Source organism: Callithrix jacchus, chromosome 13, assembly GCF_049354715.1.
Source record: "Callithrix jacchus isolate 240 chromosome 13, calJac240_pri, whole genome shotgun sequence".
Lineage (NCBI taxonomy): Eukaryota > Metazoa > Chordata > Mammalia > Primates > Cebidae > Callithrix > Callithrix jacchus.
This window is the reverse complement of record NC_133514.1, coordinates 17,507,629-17,526,146: the sequence shown is the minus strand read 5'-3', so window position 1 is coordinate 17,526,146 and position 18,518 is coordinate 17,507,629. Positions and strand designations below refer to the sequence as shown.

Below are 18,518 nucleotides of genomic sequence, written 5' to 3'. Positions count from 1 at the left end.
ATTGCCTGAACCCAGGAGGCGGAGGTTGCGGTGAGCCGAGATTACTCCGAGATTGCCATTGCACTCCAGCCTGGGTAGCAAGAGTGAAACTCCGTCTCAAAAAAAAAAAACAAAAAAACAGAAAAAAGCTGTGTCTTTTTCCTTTGAACTTTTATGAGACAGAGTGACTTGTTTCTCACTGACTTTCCATGTTAGCAAGATTCAGAATACTTCAGATTGAGGTTCACTTCCCATTAGTTAATTGATGTATTTATTTTATAGAGCTGAGGCTCACTATATTACCCAGGATGATCTCAAACTCCTGCGCTCAAGTGAACTTCCTGCCCTGACTTCCCGAAGTGCTGGGATTACAGGCTTGAACCACCATGCCCAACCTCAGTTAGTACTTATTGAAAGCTTATTGAATATAAAGGTTTTATCTGAGGCTTTCAAGTATATTACCTCCTTTGCTTCTCAAAATGATATTATAAAATATTATTGCCATTTTACAGCTGAGCAAATTAAGGCTTGTGACAATTAGTGATTTCCGTAAAGTCAAAGCAGAGAGTCAGATGAAATCCTTCCTAACATCCTTAAACTGCTGCAAAACCAGAACAATTTTCTAGGACCCAACCAAAACTAAAGGAAGTGACAATGAGAAATGATCAGAACTCTCTCCAGAAGATGGGTAGTACATATAAGCAGACAATTAGAGTGTTGCCTAGGGCAGCTTTCTCCAAAAACCACTCAGAGCACCCAGGGCTTCAGAGGGTCACTAAATCCAAGGCTCAGCTCATAAAGATCCACCATGGCCCTGAGAGGAGGCCACATGCCCACAGCTTCCCAAAGAACAGTATGCACAACTTTTGGAAATGAGTCAGGGCTGTGCAAAACACCTCTGATCAACCTCATACATTGTCACGTCTTTGTGACTGTGCAAAAGGTGTAAGTTTGTCATCATGGTAGACAATAAAGATTAAGGAAATCTATGAACACTTGAGCAACCTGTGCTTAGACTGTATGAGTGTTCTGCCCATAACCCCTGGCAGCCTGCAGAGATGATGGGCTCAGGCCAGCACTGCGGCGCTTCACCGTGAGTGGCACACAGGGACCTTACTCTTCTTTATGTATTCTTACTGGTCTTGTAAAGTCACCTCATGAAGAAACCCTCCAGCTCTGCTCGCTTCTCCAAATCCATGCTCTTTTCCTGACCACATTAAAATACTCTGAGTGCAGTCTTGCCCTGAACCAAACATTTCACTCATGCTCTGTTTATGTCCTTGTCTACTTTCTATGGGGGTAAAATCTATTTCAAAATGAGACATGACTTTAAAAACAATTGTTTTATGGAGTGCAGATAGCACAAGATTCCAGGTTAGAGTGAACACAAGCTTCTCTGAAGAGCTGGCTTGGGTAGGGACAAGGGAGGGTTGTGATGGTGGTTTAGTGTAAAGGACCTCTACTGTCTTGGAGTCAGAGACTGAGATACCAGACATGGCATTCAGAGTTACTGACTGTATTCATCTGGGCTCTGGAGAGGGACAGAACTAATAGTGGTGTATATATACATATATATATATATATGTATATATACACCACTATTATACATATATATACACATATATGTGTGTGTGTGTATAAATATATAAATATAAAGGGGAGTTTATTAAGTATTAACTTACGTGATCACAAGATCCCACAATAGGCTGTCTGCAAGCTGGGGAGCGAGGAGAGCCAGTCCGAGTTACAATACTGAAGAACTTGGAGTGCGATGTTTGAGGGCAGGAAGCATCCAGGAGGGGAGAAAGATGTAGCCTGGGATGCTAGGTCAGTCTCTTGTTTCCACTTTTTTTTTTTGCCTGCTTCATATCCATCGTCAGCTGATTGGATTGTGCCCACCAGTTTAAGGGTGAATCTGCTTTTTCCAGCATACTGACCCAAATGTTCATCTCTTTTGGCAAGACCCTCACAGACACATGCAGGATCAATACTTTGTATTGATCCAATCACGTTGACAGTGTTGACCTTCACGCTGATTAACATTAAAGAAGAGGTTTCTATAAGTAGACTTACAATATTTAATGAGAAGACAGGTAGGAAAAGGTGTGAGAAAGCATTATGGTAACTGGAACACTCTAAATGCACTGGTTATTAGAACGTAGGAAATGGAAGTGGCAGAAGAACAGACATGGGCCCAGGGGAAGCCATGTGGTAGAAGGGTTGAAATCCCTGCATGGGCTGGTGGTGGTTTCAAGGGCACATGCTAGAGAGCTCAGAGGTAGATGTTTTAAATATGGGTTAGTTTTCTGCCTATTTTTTGTTGAACAGTCAGTGGCTTGTTGGCCATGGATGATGATATCAGTTGCTCTGATGATACAAATACTTCAGTTTTCCTTGCTGACATCCACCTGATGGTGAAAGAGGACTGTTGCTTTCTTTCAGGTTCCCCCAGGGTTCTGAAATTCTGCAGCATGCACTAACCTGATTGCTACAACTGCAGACTTAGAAAAATGTGGTCACTCTTGAGGTGGCCAGAGTGGAATTTAGAACCTCTGGGAACATCAAGTTAGCAGCTGTCTCTGGCTTAGAGTCTCTGCCATGTTTTCTTCTTTTGGGTGATCCAGAGGAGGAGAATCCAGTACCAGAGGAAGAGAATTGCTCAATTGGAAATTTCCTTAATATGAGACAGGTAGGCCAGTGTTAGAGGAAAAAAGGCTCTTTTATCCCCTATAATGTTATCTGCAATGTTTGAATTGCTGAGACAATGCATAATTGACTTTTGAGATAGAAATAAAGTTTACTGTTACAGGTAAATTCCTGAACTTTGACTTTGGCTGAGCTAGAGGTTACCAGAAGAGGCAAGATTGACTCCAGGATTTCTCCATTGGAGAGGTTTGGGTAGGACTCTAGTTGCCAGCCTGGGTTGGGGTAGGGCAGGAAATATTGACCTGGCCAGGGATTTGTTAGGTAGAGTAAACACACTGCTTTTACTTAGAGTATATGCTTCAGTGGAGTGGCTTGGGAATCACAGTGTTTCTGACTCTGGATGGGGGCACAAGCCCCATCAGCAACTCCACACTGCCAACTCAAGGGCTGGAGAAGCCAGGTCAATTGCTTGCTGAAGTGTAATGGACAGCACATTCACCAGGGAGGTTGGGAAACCTGGCTTCCAGTTCTAGCTCTGCTGACAGTGCCACCCTATGCAAGTCAGACTCTCTTCTCTTTAGACATTAGGCTGATAATACTGAAATTAGAGAAGGATTCTAGATCAACACTATTTCACAGAATATAATGTGAGAAACACATGCAACTTCACATTTTCTAACAGCCACATTAAAAAAACAAGTACAATTATAATATCCTATTTTACCCCACATATCCAAAATATAATAATTCCAACAACTATCCAACATACAAACAACTGATGGGATGTTTAACATTCTTTCTTGTACTGATTCTCTGAAGTCTGCTCTTTGTACTTACGGCATATCTCAATTTGATTAGCATGTTTTAAGTTCTCAGGGGCTCCACGTCAGTGCCTCATTGGACAACCCATCTCTAGATGAGTAAAAGCCGGTCCAGACAGGCCCTCCCTGAACTGCTTTGCTGTTGGCTTCGTCATCCTTCTTATTCTGGGTCTTCAACTCTCAGGGACCCCCGTGTCAACCTGAATACACAGAAAGGAATAATCTGTGACTAGACCCTCTGCCCCAGATAGGCTATAGGCGGAACAAAGCAATTAACTACCCCACTTACCTTGGGAAATTGCTTTGAGATCCCGTGTGAAAGGAGATGATAAACACAAGTGTGAAGTAATTAGTCCTTGAACATTTCTTCTTACACAGTCACCGACGTAAGTGCAGTCTGTGATGCATGTTCCTGCCCGAGCCTAATTAACAATCTCCTGTAAAGTGCTACGAGATGCTCCAGATGAAAGGTGGTTAGTGAAAGCCAAACATCATCCCTAGCAACATTTAATCCTGCCCCTCCTGGGGCTGCACCATTATCACCTGGACTGACGTCACTTTCTACAGTTAGTAGCTCTTCTGCCAGGAAAAAGAAGTGGGAGTGTCCAGGTCCCACCAGACGACTCATAAAAAACAAACAAACAAAAACAAAAAAACAACAAAAAAACACCCTGGACTTTGCTCCAGGGGCATTGCCTGCTCATCCATTCTAAGAAGCCAGATCCCATTTTCTCCAAATTACGCTTTTACTGCCTAATTGAGCTCTCCTCTCCTTAAGCTGAAGTCACTTAGGGTAGTAGATGAGTCAGAAATACCAGTGTGGTTTCATTTGCTTTGAAGGCAGTTTTTTTTTTTTCTTTTTGTCACGTTGATTTTGTCCTCAGGACAAAATGTGAAGGAGGTAGAGTTTAACTTTAACATATGCCTACTTTCTCTTTCTAAGGCCTGTTTCCCTTCATAGGCACCTTGCTGTACTGATCAGGGTTCTCCAGAGAAACAGAACCACAGTAGGATCTAGGTGATCCATACATATCACATCATATACCTAGATGATAGAAATTGTCTCACATGATTATGGAGGCCATGAGGTCACAATCCACGATTTGCAGAGAACCAGGAAAAGAAGGTGAGGTGGGAATGGCAGTGATGGTATAAGTCCCATCTCAAGTCCAAAGGCCCAAGACCCAGGAGCACTGGTGTCTGATGGTAGGAGAAGATGGATGTCCCATTTCAAACAGAGAGAGTAAATTCACCCTTCCTCTGTCATTTTGTTTTATTTAGGCCCTCAGGGCATTAGCATTGGATAGTGCACATCCATATTGGTAAGGGTAGTCTTTCCTTAGTCTTACTATCTCAAATGCTAGTCTATGCTAAAAACTCTTCACGGACACCCAGATAATGTGTTACCAGCTATCTGGGCATCCCTTAGCCCAGTCAAGTTAAGATATGCAATTACCCATCTCACTGGCCACTGAGCAGGCTTTCCCTCTTTTACTCCTACCCTGCTATCTCAAAAGCAAGCCCTGGACCCATACGTTTCCATTTCACTTTTGAAACTGCTTTCTCACATTGCTATTTTATAAAACTTTTACTATAGTTATCAGGTGTGAAAACCATAATGGCTGATTTCATTCATTCTTTTTTATAGTTAATTATTCTTCAACATTTACTTAGCACTCCTTATTTATCAGTGTGCTTGGTAGGCAATGATCTGGGCTTTTGAGGTGAGATACGCCTCTTTTGATAATTCTTTTTTCCTGCTTGCCCTTTTAATGCTGATTTTCCTCTGGGGTCCATCCTTAGACCCCTGCTCTCATTTGTTCATGGAATGTTCTCTTCAGTCCACATGGTCTCTCTAGGCCGCTGCACTTGGCTATGAAGATTGTCACTGTACTATTTCAGGGAGCTCCAGGATAGAGTTTCAGTTCTATAGTGGTTGGTTCTACTTTCCCTAAGAAATCTCAACTAATCCTATGCCAATGAAGTGAAATGTGTATTACCAGAGTCCTCCTCATTCTTCACCATTGGGCTGCCTGGATTCAGTTTCATTTGATTTGGTTTGACTTGATCCCCTCCCCTCCCCTCCCCTCCCCTCCCCTCCCCTCCCCTCCCCTCCCCTCCCCTCCCCTCCCCTCTCCTCCCCTCCCCTTTCCTTTCCTTTTTCCTTCCTTCTTTGTAGACATCCTTCCTTGCACATAACATTTAAGAAATCGCACTTTGGGAGGCTGAGGCGGGTGGATCACGAGGTCAAGACATCGAGACCATCCTGGTCAACATGGTAAAACCCTGTCTCTACTAAAAATACAAAAAATTAGCTGGGCATGGTGGCGCGTGCCTGTAATCCCAGCTACTCAGGAGGCTGAGGCAGGAGAATTGCCTGAACCCAGGAGGCGGAGGTTGCGGTGAGCCGAGATTGCGCCCTTGCACTCCAGCCTGGGTAACAAGAGCGAAACTCCGTCTCAAAAAAAAAAAAAAAAAAGAAATTGATACATAGTATTTTACATATTTATGGCTACATTTGAGTGCTTATTACATGCGTAGAATATATAATGATCAGTTTAGGGTATTTATGGATTCCCTGCCTTGAGTGTTTGTCATTTCTCTGCCGGAAACATCTAAAACCTCTCTGATAGCTGCTTTGAAAATACAATACATTGTTGCCAACCACAGTTACCCTATTCTGCTGTCAAACATTAGAAGTTATATCCTTTATCTAACTATATGTTTGTACCCATTAACCAACCTCTATTCATCATCTTTTCTACACTCAGACCCTTCCCAGCCTCTGGTATCTATTCTATTCTCTACCTCCACAAAATCAACAGTTTTAGCTCTCACATATCAGTGAAAACATGATACACGCCTTTTATGGTAGAACATAACATTTACCTACAGTGAGGTGTATCAAGTTAATTGGTTTTGGCTGATATGACAAAAATACCGTAGACTGGGCAGTTTAACAGCAGAAATTTATTTCTCATAGTTCTGGAGTCTGGGAAGTCCAAGATCAAGGTGCTGGCTGATTCAATTCAACTCGTGAGGACTCTTCCTGGTTTTCATATGATCATCTTTTTGTGTATCTTCACATGGCAGAATGAGACAAAGAGGAAACAAGCTCTCTTCCATCTCTTCCTGGAAGTGTACCAAACCCATTATGAGGGCTCCATTCCCATGATCTAATTATCTCCAAAGGTCCCATCTTTAAATACCCATCATATTGGGGATTGGAATTTTAAGGCATGAATTTTGGGGCAGACACAAACGTTCAGTATAGAGCAGGCTCTAGTCTTAATTGTATATCATAATAAGTTTCCGCATATGTGTACTTCTGTGTATCCTCTACCCAGTTCAACATATAGAAGGCATCTAGCATCCTAGAAAGTCAACTCATGTCCTTTCTCAGTTGCTACCATCCCCTGGAGGTAACCAGTTTTGAGACCTTTTTATTTTATTTTATTTTTTTGAGACAGAGTCTCTCTCTGTCATCCAGGCTGGAATGCAGAAGTGGTGTGATCTCGGCTCACTGCAGCCTCAACCTCTTGGGTTCAAGCCATCCTCCCACCTCAGCCCCCCAAGTAGCTAGGACTACAGGTTCATGCCACCACGCCTGGCTAATTTGTGTATTTTTTGTAGAGGCAGCATTTTACCATGTTGTCCAGGTTGGTCTCCAACTCCTAAGCTCAAGCAATGCACCTATCACAGACACCATTTTTGAAACTTTTGATCATAGATCAATTTTGCTTGTCCTTGAACTTCACATACATAGGACATTTTGTTGTGGGCTAGGGCGGGGGCAGGTGGTTTGGCTTCCTTCACTCAGTGCAACGTCTGAGAGATGTAACCTCTTGCATATATCAATATTTAGGCCCATATTTCTGATGAGCTATTCCTACTTGTATATCCTGCTGGAAAATTCAATGGTATATACCACAGCCAAACACACTATTTCTATATTTTAAAATATGAACAGAGGTCACCTTTGGATCAAAATAATTAAAAGTGATCCTGTAGAGTTTCTGGAATATTTTAATGAGATAATGTATATAAAATGCCTAGCATACTACTCATGTAGCTAAAGTTGAAAAAGTTATTCAGAATTAGGGAAGGGTGACTTTCCTCATTGTTCCTCTTTAATCTTAGTTGTCTCCTTGCTTTTTAAGGGAGATAGGTCCTGAGCCATCTAGTGGTCATAGTATTAATTGATATTTGAGCCTTTACTGGTGCTAAATAAAATGATTTTGTGTGTCGCGGGGATTTAGAGATACATTGGAGTCTGCTTATTTGCACATTTGCATGTGCGTTAATTTCCTGGGAACTACAGATTAGGCTTTGATAGTACCTTAATTAAGCCTTCAGTGTGAGAAAAATAATCTAGATACTCTGTCACCTTTAAGCATAGAGTGATGTCTTTAATCACACAGAGAATCTTAAGATAGATAAATAAAATAGGAACCACCCTAGCCTTCACTCCGTGTGTCAGACTTACGGCACTGCTGAAGTAGTAAATTATTCATTTTGCATAACCTTAAAACTCAAGCATAATGTGAATCTATGGTCATCATAGAAGCTCTATGAAACATTATAAATATCTAGACAAAGGGAAAAAGGAAACAAAATTCTGGGAATTTGGCGTATAGAGTCAGGATCTCCCACTCTGGGAACTAATCGTGGAATCTGGGAAAGTGGCTGAACTGTAGATGTTTGGAGTCAGGGAAGTGTTATGCATTGCTATGAAGTTCTATAAAGGAAAGAGTAACTACAGGAATTAAATTTCCACAAATCTCCAATGCTATGGTTTTAGGCACTGCAGCCCAACTGCTGTAATACACACTTAACATGCGGTATAGAAGTGGCAAAATGCCAACTCCTTTCATACCCTGAATTGTCAGTTTAGCCTGGTTTGAACTTTTATAGTGATAACACCTTTAAAAATGGAAGCAATAAGGAAACAAGATTTATTTTACACAGATTCCCAGCTCATTCTGTGGCCATAGTCTATAACATTAAAAATGCCAATAGTGAAAGGAAAGCACTTTCCCCACCAAAGTTCCTCCATTTCTCAACCTTTTCTTTTTATGTAAATGCAGTAAAAAGGACATAAGAGTGACACTGTGATCTGTTGGCTGCTGAAAATTTGGGGCAGCTACAGAGCCTCTGAGTGGGCAGCACTGATCAGAGGGGCAGGGCTGCTTCTGAGCAGAGGCTATGAGAATCCTCAGGAGAAAGACATACAGCCACCTCTCTCTCCACAAGGCAGTAACAAAACGTGGGATAAGCAATGACCCTGACCTTGCTGTGCCTCTACCATCATCTCCAAGTTCATGATATTAGAGGTATCCACCTCAATAGCTATGTTATTATTCATTCACTGAATATTATTATCCTTGGTATGGGATACTCTGCTAAAGGCACAGATGTGAACAAGGCATGGAAACTCCTGTTACTGCTGCTCCTTCTTATTGTAATTTAATTTATTTTTTGCCATTGTTGTTTTTTGAGAGTGTCTTGCTCTGTTGCCCAGGCTAGAGTGCAGTGGCGTGATCTCAGCTTGCTGCAGCCTCTGCCTCCTAGGTTCAAGTGATTCTTGTGCCTCAGCTTCCTGAGTAGCTGGGATGACATGTGTGTGCCACCACACCCAGCTATTTTTTTAATATTTTTAGTAGAGATAGGGTTTCTCCATGTTGGCCAGGCTGGTCTTGAACTCCTGACCGCAGGTGATCCACCTGCCTCAGTCTCCCAAAGTGCTAGGATTACAGGTGTAAGCCACCACCCCTGGCCTTCTCCTTTTTATTTTTTTTTTTTTTAATCATGAAAATGACCTCTTTCGTGTAAAGACTTGATGGCTTGCAGATGGGATTATCAAAAATAAGTACTCTGGGTCATGGCTTTATGTGCAAAGGTCAAGGAGAGAGAATGTGTGATCGGAGAAACACAGTATGGTGTGACTGTAGCAATATGACAAGCATATCAGGACTTGAACCTCATTTCTATGCCTTACTAACATGTGACCTTGGACAAGGTACTTGCACTTTCTGAAATTTCTTTGTGGAACAGAGATGAGCATAGCTACTTTCTAGGATCGAGGTGAAAATCAATGGGGTAATATGTGCAGAAGGCAGAGGAGAGGATGGAAAGTGATCATAATTAGTCCCCATCCATATCTTTACCACCTACTCTTCCAACGATATTTCTTTTTCACTGACTTTGTGCTGGGGTCCAGTGATAAGGCAGAGAATGAGGCAGTCCTCCACAGTGTGAAGAAGCCCAAGCCTGCTGCAGCACACACTGGGGCAAGCACAGCTTTCCTGGGGCTTGGATAGCAGCTGCTTTCTATCTTGCTGGTCTGGGACCACGTCTGTGTTAGATGGCAGGTTAAGGAATATGGGCCATAAAAAAGAATTCTCCATTTGTGTTGTCTTCTGCATTTCATCGAAACTGCACTGTCAAGACTATTCTTGGGATGAGTGATGTAAAACAGGGACAGAGGGAGTAACTAATATATCAGGTTGTAGATGTCTGTTCAGTTAGCCCTGATATTCCTACAAGACTGCTGTTAGCTGGCAGGGAAACCTTTATGTCTGGATTACATTTCCAGTGTGCAGAGGGGCCTTATTTTGTACGAAAGTTGTTTTTCTAAGAGGAAATGCAAAATAAAGATACAAACAATTCCCCCAAAACTTATTAAACCTGCTAGGACAGTTGCGGGTTATATTACAGACTCAGGGGCCTTATTTTGTATGAAAGTTGTTTTTCTAAGAGGAAATGCAAAATAAAGATACAAACAATTCCCCCCAAAACTTATTAAACCTGCTAGGACAGTTGCGGGTTATATTACAGACTCAGGGGCCTTATTTTATACGAAAGTTGTTTTTCTAAGAGGAAATGCAAAATAAAGATACAAACAATTCCCCCCAAAACTTATTAAACCTGCTAGGACAGTTGCGGGTTATATTACAGACTCAGGGGCCTTATTTTATACGAAAGTTGTTTTTCTAAGAGGAAATGCAAAATAAAGATACAAACAATTCCCCCAAAAACTTATTAAACCTGCTAGGACAGTTGTGGGTTATATTACAGACTCAGGCAGCCCTAAGCACATATGAACAGTCCTTCCTTAATTTATATAAAACTGGTAAAGTTAGCCTTGGATTTTCTCAGTGAGAGATGGCCTTGTGTTTAGTCACAAAAACTAACAGCTACCACCTGGGCTTGCTGGGGGCAGTTAAGAGCAGGTTATTCAGCTCTTGCTTTAGATAAGCACTGGGTAAGAATGTCAGGTCCCCCCACCCCCTTTTCCTGCTCCCCACATGCCACCCACCTCGGCTCTCCCAGATGTTTCAGATTCCAAGAATGTTTGCATTGATTAAACATTCTATTTTTTGCTTGTTTCCCCATCCTAGACCTTGAAAATGTTATCTCCACTTTGATTGCTTGAGATCAGGGTTATTTTGGAAGGTGTGGCGTTCCGGGAAAAACAAATCCTATTCTGTGTTCTTCTCTCTCCTGGTTCTTTACTTTCATAGAAGTGGAAGCTAAAGTGACTTTGATGGCAGCTGTGGTAGAAGGAGAGACTATCCAAAGTCTATTCTTGAAGAATTCAGCTGGGATGTTCCTTGAGTGAGGGGTAAAGGAGTGCTTGCGAGCTTGTCTGCCATCTTTTTTTTTAGAACCAGGCAGTCTTTGTTTAGCAGTTAGGAGCATGGAGTTCATCCATGTGTGTGGAGAGAGGAATACATGTGAGGGGAAGAGAGGTGAGGATGGTCTTATCTTTATATTCTGGGGAGGGAAATGAAAGGCAACAGTGCCAACGCATTGAGTTTCAGAAAACAAGCCACAGACTGGAAATAGTCCGTCAGTTATTCAGTAGCCCAGTTTTGATTCTAATGCACTTCACTGGTTTAGCACCCAGGTCACTGCCTTCAAGCTATGCTTGGGCTAGTGATCAGAGGCAACTAATATTGAATACATTGTGGACTTCAAGTTAGTAGACTTGAGATAAAACTAGATCTTGGCACTTCCCAACTCTACAGCTTTGGGCAAGTCAGTGAACCCTTTTGAACTTCAATTTCTTTATCTACTAAGACTTGGGCAATAACACCTGCTTCATAGGACTGGCCTTTCCGTGTTCTTAGGAGCATTAAATGGAATGATGTATGCAAAAATTTAAATCCATTGTTTGGCAACTGGTGGATGATTTGCTCTGTCAGGATTTGTGAAGTTCATAGAGTGTCCTTTCCTGAGGAAGGGATGCTTTCATGGGGCTTCTGTGCTCAAAATTGCTTTAAAATGACCCTTACCTTTCTAAAAGTGGATCTGATTTAGAGAATTCTGGGTCAAGACTCTATTAAAATGCAAATTTTTATTGGTGGTTGTTCTCTAAAAACTTTACCCTTTTACTAATTTGTGAAATAGGTGGGGATTACAAAAATCGAAGGATATGGTTTTAGCAATGATTTGGGGGTGCTAATTCCCCCAATTTAGAGCATCAGATGGTGGTCCATGATATTACTTAGAGACCTGTCAAAAGTGCAAAACTCAGTCTCACCACAGACCTGTGGCATCGGAATATCTTAGGGTGGTGCTGGAAATCTGCATTAAAAACCAAGCACCCTTGATGATTCTGTGCACAGCAAAGATTGAGAGCCACTGCTTTAACTGTTATGGGTCATTTATTACTTAGGCCGACCATGGGATTGGAGTGCAGATTTTGATGGTGTGGAAGGAAATTGAGGAAGGAGAGGTAGCCAAGGGTCAGATGAGAGGTGGAAGACAGAGACAGGAATAACTACGGACCAGTTTTGGGAACTTCCTTGATGTGAGAACCATCCCTTGCCTCATTATGAAGGATCACCTTCTCCGGGGTGAGACTAGGACTGATTTCCAAGCACTTTAGCCTGGAGTGAATCAATAACTTGTTTTTCTCCCCACTTCATGTTTTGGTTTTTGCACAGTGTTTGACAAAGGGTCAGTGTTGTGCTTAGGGATCTTTGGAGGGAGGACTAGAGAACATACTCCAGCCATGGATTGTGCCAGGGAGAACTTACTGTATTTTTCCTCTCTGATTAAAGTAAGCGTAAATCACATGCTTGCTAGTAGCACAAAAAAATAGGTGTGAATTAAGTTGTTGTATTTCCTGAATTTAACTTTGCCTGTGTAATAATACACAGCCCACAAGAATAAAGGATATGTTTTTCTCCCAGTGACACATCTATGATTCCTCCCTCCAACTCCCCCACCCCAAACATCCTACAAGAAAAGGAAGAGAACTTTAGCACGAAACATAAGGAGGTTTCACACAATTTAGCGGGCCGTGGTGGAGTTCCTGGAATGGAGTGGAAAGCCCAAAATAGACATCCAGGGAGAAGAAAGGAAACGGCTACAAAGACCTTCCTTTAAGCTTGCGGAACCCTCCTTTCATTGACACAATTGAGTCACGTGAATTTTTGGTCCCTGCTACCAAGAGGGGTGTTTCCCATGGATTGATTCATATTCCCTGTTTCCTTCCAGAAGGAAAGAAAAGGAAACTACTCTGATGATCTGAGTAATCCCAGCCATCAAAGTAGTAAGAACTCATTGATTTTAGGTTCACACGGAAGTGCCTGGGAAATAACGGAAGGTTTAGAGATTCTGTTCCTGTAAGAATGCATTCATTCGGTGCATACTTACTGAGTGCCCACGACATCCCAGGCACTGTGCTAAGCAATGAGAGACAGAAACTAACAGGAAACTGCCCTTGTCATTAAGGAGACTTTTGTCCATTGCAGAAGACATAAAGTGAATGAGGAATGCCTGCGAAGTATGAACTGAATCTGGGGGAGGCCAAATGGCCGCTCTGATTTTCTCTGTGAGCCTTCACATAGCTCCAGTCCAGTGAAATTCAGCAATGACAACAGTTTCAAAGTTTAGTTGCTGTTGTGGGCTAGGCAGTTTTCTCCTAAATTCATGTCCACCTGGAGCCTCAGAATGTGACCTTCTTTGGGAATAGGATCTTTGCAGATGTAGCTGAGTTGAGATGAGGTATATTGAATCAGGGTGGGCTCTGATAAGAGGAGAGGATACACAGAGTCACATCGGGGAGAAGACCATGTGAAGATGGAAGCAGAGATTGCACTGGCCAGCTCCCACCAGAATCTAGGAGCGACACAGGGAACAGATTCTTCCTCCCAGGTCCCAGCAGGAACCCACCCTGCTAACGCCTTGGTTTCAGACTTCCGGCCTCCAGAACCAGGAGGGAATGCATTTCTGCTCTCTTCAGCCACCCAGTGTGTGGTAGTTTGTGATGGCAGCTCTGGGAAATGAATAGAGTCGCTTGCTACAAACTGCATATTGCTGTCTGTCTCCTTGCTTTGCTCCTGAATCTACTAAACACACACAGTGTTTCTCCTGGCGTTTGAAGAACCTCCGAATACTGATAAAAGGGAAAAACAAACAGGAGACAGTTCAGTAACGCAAAAGTTTCCATGGTTACTTTCTTATTTGCCTTCTACTTTGGTGTTTTCTAATCAGGTTATTCTGGCTGGTTCTTAGCGCTTCAGAACTGATAATTCCCATGGCTGGAGTTGTCTTTATCTCCGTTCTCACCTACTGCCTTTCTTCACTTGAGGTATCTCCAACATCCCTTGTGAAAAGGCTTTGTTCCTTGCAGAGCTCTCTAGCAGGTCACCACAGGGACTTTCTAACTCATGGTGCAATTGTAATTGTTGGCCTTACCTCCCTGCAAGGAGGTTAGTAGGAGGATAATGGCTATATGAATATGAGACTTTTAGCCCGACAGCCTTCTGGTTGTTCTTATAAATACAGGAATTTTAATGTTGGGAGAGGAAAATCTAATGAAATTTTTTATTGTATTGATCCTGAGTAGCTAGGATTACAGGGGTGTGCCACCATGCCTGACTAATTTTTTATAGAGGCAAGTGTTGGTGATTTTTGACACATATTGGTAACCAGAGCCAGAATCGAGATTGAATAAAAGGTCTTCTGCTCACCTTTCTAAGTGTCAGGCAGAAATGGAGTGACCATTGTCCCATAGATTCCAGTGGTTAGGTACCAGAGGTTAAGGAGTTATCTCTCAGGTTGGATTATCTGGGAACATTTTTAAAATTCGACTTCTCTTCCCTTCCCCCAGCTGCATTATTAAACAGATGCCAGATGACGACTTGTAGATTGTATTTCAGTTTCCCCATTCACTCAGAAATTTTGTGACTTTTGTTTCATATCCACAGGACAAAATGTTTCCAAAGAAGCTTGAAAATTATTGAGGGGATTGAATGTCCCTCCAATAGCCCCCTGAGATGCACTTAGGGGTAAAAGTATTTTTTAATCTATTTATTTTACTGTGTGGGGGCGACTGGATATATAATTTTAATAGAAAAAATAAGTTGAATTAGTCAATACAATGACCCAACTGATCCATATTCCCTCCATCCTCCCCAAACATGACTGGTTGTGAAATTTGTGCTAGAAAGAAAACCCAGGATTATGAATGGGCTGGATATCTAGAATACCTGTCATACTTCTGCTTTACAAATCGCTGCCCACATCACTCTGCAAGCCAAGGAATAGACCAACCAGACTTAAAATGATCACAGCAGCCACAGGCTCTCATTCCCACTTCCAAGAATATGCCTGAGTAGAAGGATAGACTCTACTACTTATAAAAGATGTTGCTTTGTTACTTACCCTGTCTGGCCTCAGTTTCCTCATCTGTAAAATGGTGGTCACTCTGTCCACCTGTCAGGATTACTATGAGGTCAAGAGGTAAAGTTCATGAAGGAATTTTTGGCAGAGTAAGAGTTTACAATTGGGAACTGTGCTTATTATTATTTTATTGGTTGGTTGATTGAGATGGAGTCTCTGTCACCCAGGCTGGAGTGCAGTGGCACAGTCCTGGCTCACTGCAACCTCTGCCTCCTGGGTTCCAGCAATTCTCCTACTTCAGCCTCCCAAGTAGCTGGGACTACAGGTGCATGCCAGCATACCCGGCTAATTTTGTACTTTTAGTAGAGATGGGGTTTCACTGTGTTGGCCAGGCTGGTTTTGAACTCCTGACCTTGTCATCTGCCTGCCTTGGCCTACCAAAGTGCTAGGATTACAGGTGTGAGCCACTGTGCCTGGCCTATGCCTATTATTTAAAAAAAATTATTATGATTATTTGTGAGTCTTTGTGTATAGTCTTACCATTCTGAGGTTTTAAAATGGGAAGAAAATTACCCTAGGTTTATTAATTAATCAATTTAAGAGGTAAAATGTCTTTGTGTTATCTTCAGTCACGTTTGGCAGTGGTTCATCTGCTTATTAATGCTTGCTTTCTCACGGCCCCTAGGAAATAGGTCAGCTGAATGTCTTGTGGCCTCTGTCTGGTATTAGGTATCCTGGTGCAGGGATTGGGTGGCTGGAAGTAGGAAGAGGCAGTGAATGGCACCCTTCTTTGGGTAAAAGTGTTGTCACCCAGTTAACTGAGTTGTTTGGGTCCCAAAGTGCTCTTGCCTTAAAGGGCCCAAAGGGGACATCTGAAAGCACAGAAGAGCAGTTCATATTAAAATTATGGGGATATCTGATTGCTCTGTCTAACTCCTCTGGGCGAAGCAGATTCTCCATCCTATAGCAGTCACATTGATTCTCTTTTTTAAATTTAGACATGTGGTCTTGCCCTGTTGCACAGGCTGGAGTTCAGTGGCAGGATCATAGTTCACTCCAGCCTTGAACTCCTGGCCTCAAGTGATCCCCTCACCCCAGCCTCCTGAGTAGCTAGGATTACAGGGGTGTGCCACCATGCCTGACTAATTTTTTATAGAGACAAGGGCTTACTTATGTTTCCCAGGCTGGTCTTGAACTCCTGCCTTCAAGCAATCTTCCTCCTGCCTCAGCCTCCCAAAGCACTGGGAGTAGACCTGTGAGCCACTGCACCCAGCTGATTCTCTTTTGGTAGCTGTTTTAGATGCAGCTTGGTCTCTTGTCCTCCTCTTTTGCATGTCTCTGTCAAGACAAGGCACTATTTCCATTTTTACCTAAGAGAAATTAGTGTTTGCCTGTGCTTGAAAGAAAGAGTATGCTGGTGTGTTATTAGGCTTGCTAACGGGTCTGAAAATATCTAAGATTAAAGGCACAGCATACTTAATATCTTCCTTAAAGAACTAATTTGGACAAAACACCAGGTATCTAATTATTAAATATTGGAGCCTGTGGAGAAGATGGAAGGAGTTATTATGTTTAACAAATGAAGACATAGAAATGAAACTGTCACATCATCTATAGGCACATAAGTTTCCATCTGACCTGCTGGGTAGCTCTTTTTAATAGAAAGGACATAGCATTTGGAATCAGAACATTTGAGTTGTGTTTCAATTCTGCTTGATACTGTGTGATTGCATCGGGTAACGCTTGAGTCTCACTGTCCACATTTGTAAATGGGGATAATAATGCTTGCCTTACCTGTCAGACTGGTTGCGATGATCAGATGAGTTTAATGATGATCAAATGAGTTTAATGTGAAAGTGCCTTGTACCAAATGCCATATAAGCATGATTATCAGGCTATGGCTTGATAAAAAGGGGCTTCATGTCTGTTTATATCTACTTAGTACATAGCTGATCTTGATCTCCAAGGAAATTAAGATCAGCTACTGACTTCATATAGAAAACTGAAGGAAAGTGTCTGCGAAACTCACATCACTGATCTGTGGAAGCTTTTTATCATTCCCAAATGAATCCAGGAAGAATTTAGCAGCTGAAGCAGTTTTGCTGCTTCATTTGCTTTCAAAACCTTAAGTTGTCTGGAAAATTACAGGGTTGGAGTGGCTAAAAAAGTGAAGCCACTGAGGAAGGCATGGCCAGAGAGGCCCTGCATGGCCGGTGCTGCTGAGTTCTGCTGCAGACACCACAGAGGTGGCTTTTCAAACCAGAGAGCAGGGCTTGAGGAACTAAACTAACCAGGAGAGCCTTTCTGTGTTCAATTCCCAAGAGCCTGAGGAAGTCAATTTGCTCAAGCCTGCTCAGGAACTTTCTGGTGCAGAGAGGAAAAAGGAAAAACAATGCTTCATGGGTAGGAGGAGGTGGAAAGTCAGAATCTTTGAGGCTCTTACTGTACTGCTGGAATAAGAAAGAGCCAGTGTGGGACAAGGAGAAACCAATGTGTGCCTTCCTTGACTCAGTTCGTTCATCTCCTCCTTGGCAGGATACGCAGCTTGTCTCACAAACAGAGCCATTGAAAGATCTAGCCAGCATGTGGGCTCATGTAGAACGTACATACTGAGTGGCTTTCCTTCATTACCTGATAGTGGTGGATTTAGGTCAGGACCATGAGCTGTGGCTTTCATAGTGTGCCCAGTGAAGTATTAATTCTGACGGGATTTTTTTTAAGTTCATAATTGTTCCCATGTCTGGGCGATGGTGTTAGAAAGTCAAAATGCCCAGTCTGGGCGTGGTGGCTCACGCCTGTAATCCCAGCACTTTGGGAGTCTGAAGCATATAGATCATGAGGTCAGGAGTTCAAGACCAGCATGGCCAATGTGGAGAAACCCTGTCTCTACTAAAAACACAAAATTAGCCAGGTGTGACCCCAGCTACTTGGGAGGCTGAGGCAGGAGAATCATTTGAACCTTGGAGGTGGAGGTTGCGGTGAGCTGAGATAGTGCCATTGCACTCCAGCCTGGGCAACCAGAGTGAACTCTCTCTAAAAAAGAGACTGTCAAAATGCTCTCAGCCATTAAAGGACAAGCTTAGTGTCGCCTCTGTGGGCAGGAAGATGGGGCCAGGTCATGGCGGGTGACAGCTCGGTGACGACAAGTCCACAATAATAATCATAGGTACCTTTATCTTCCGGGTTCTGTGCTTTATTCACTGCATTTCGTGTGCCCTTTTCTTCTCACTTAATCGTCACAATTGACTTATGAGAGAGGTAGTATCACCCTGTTTCTCAGAGTAGAAAATAATAATGGCAGAGCTTCTATAACTAGCTCAGAGACATATATTTCTAGATTGTCAGAGCTGAGAAAATGACTTTCATCCAAGGAATGTGAGTCCTTTTAAATTATCAGGCCAAGAGGGACATTAAAATGAGATGCCAATCACATCC

The 18,518-nt window shown here is 42.5% G+C and overlaps 1 protein-coding gene across 2 annotated transcripts in view; it reads left to right on the top strand.

Moving 5' to 3' along the window:
- LOC144578932 (uncharacterized) overlaps positions 1-18,518 on the top strand; it is a 324,136-nt gene that overhangs the window by 20,980 nt on the left and 284,638 nt on the right. The gene's annotated exons all lie outside the window — the stretch shown is intronic.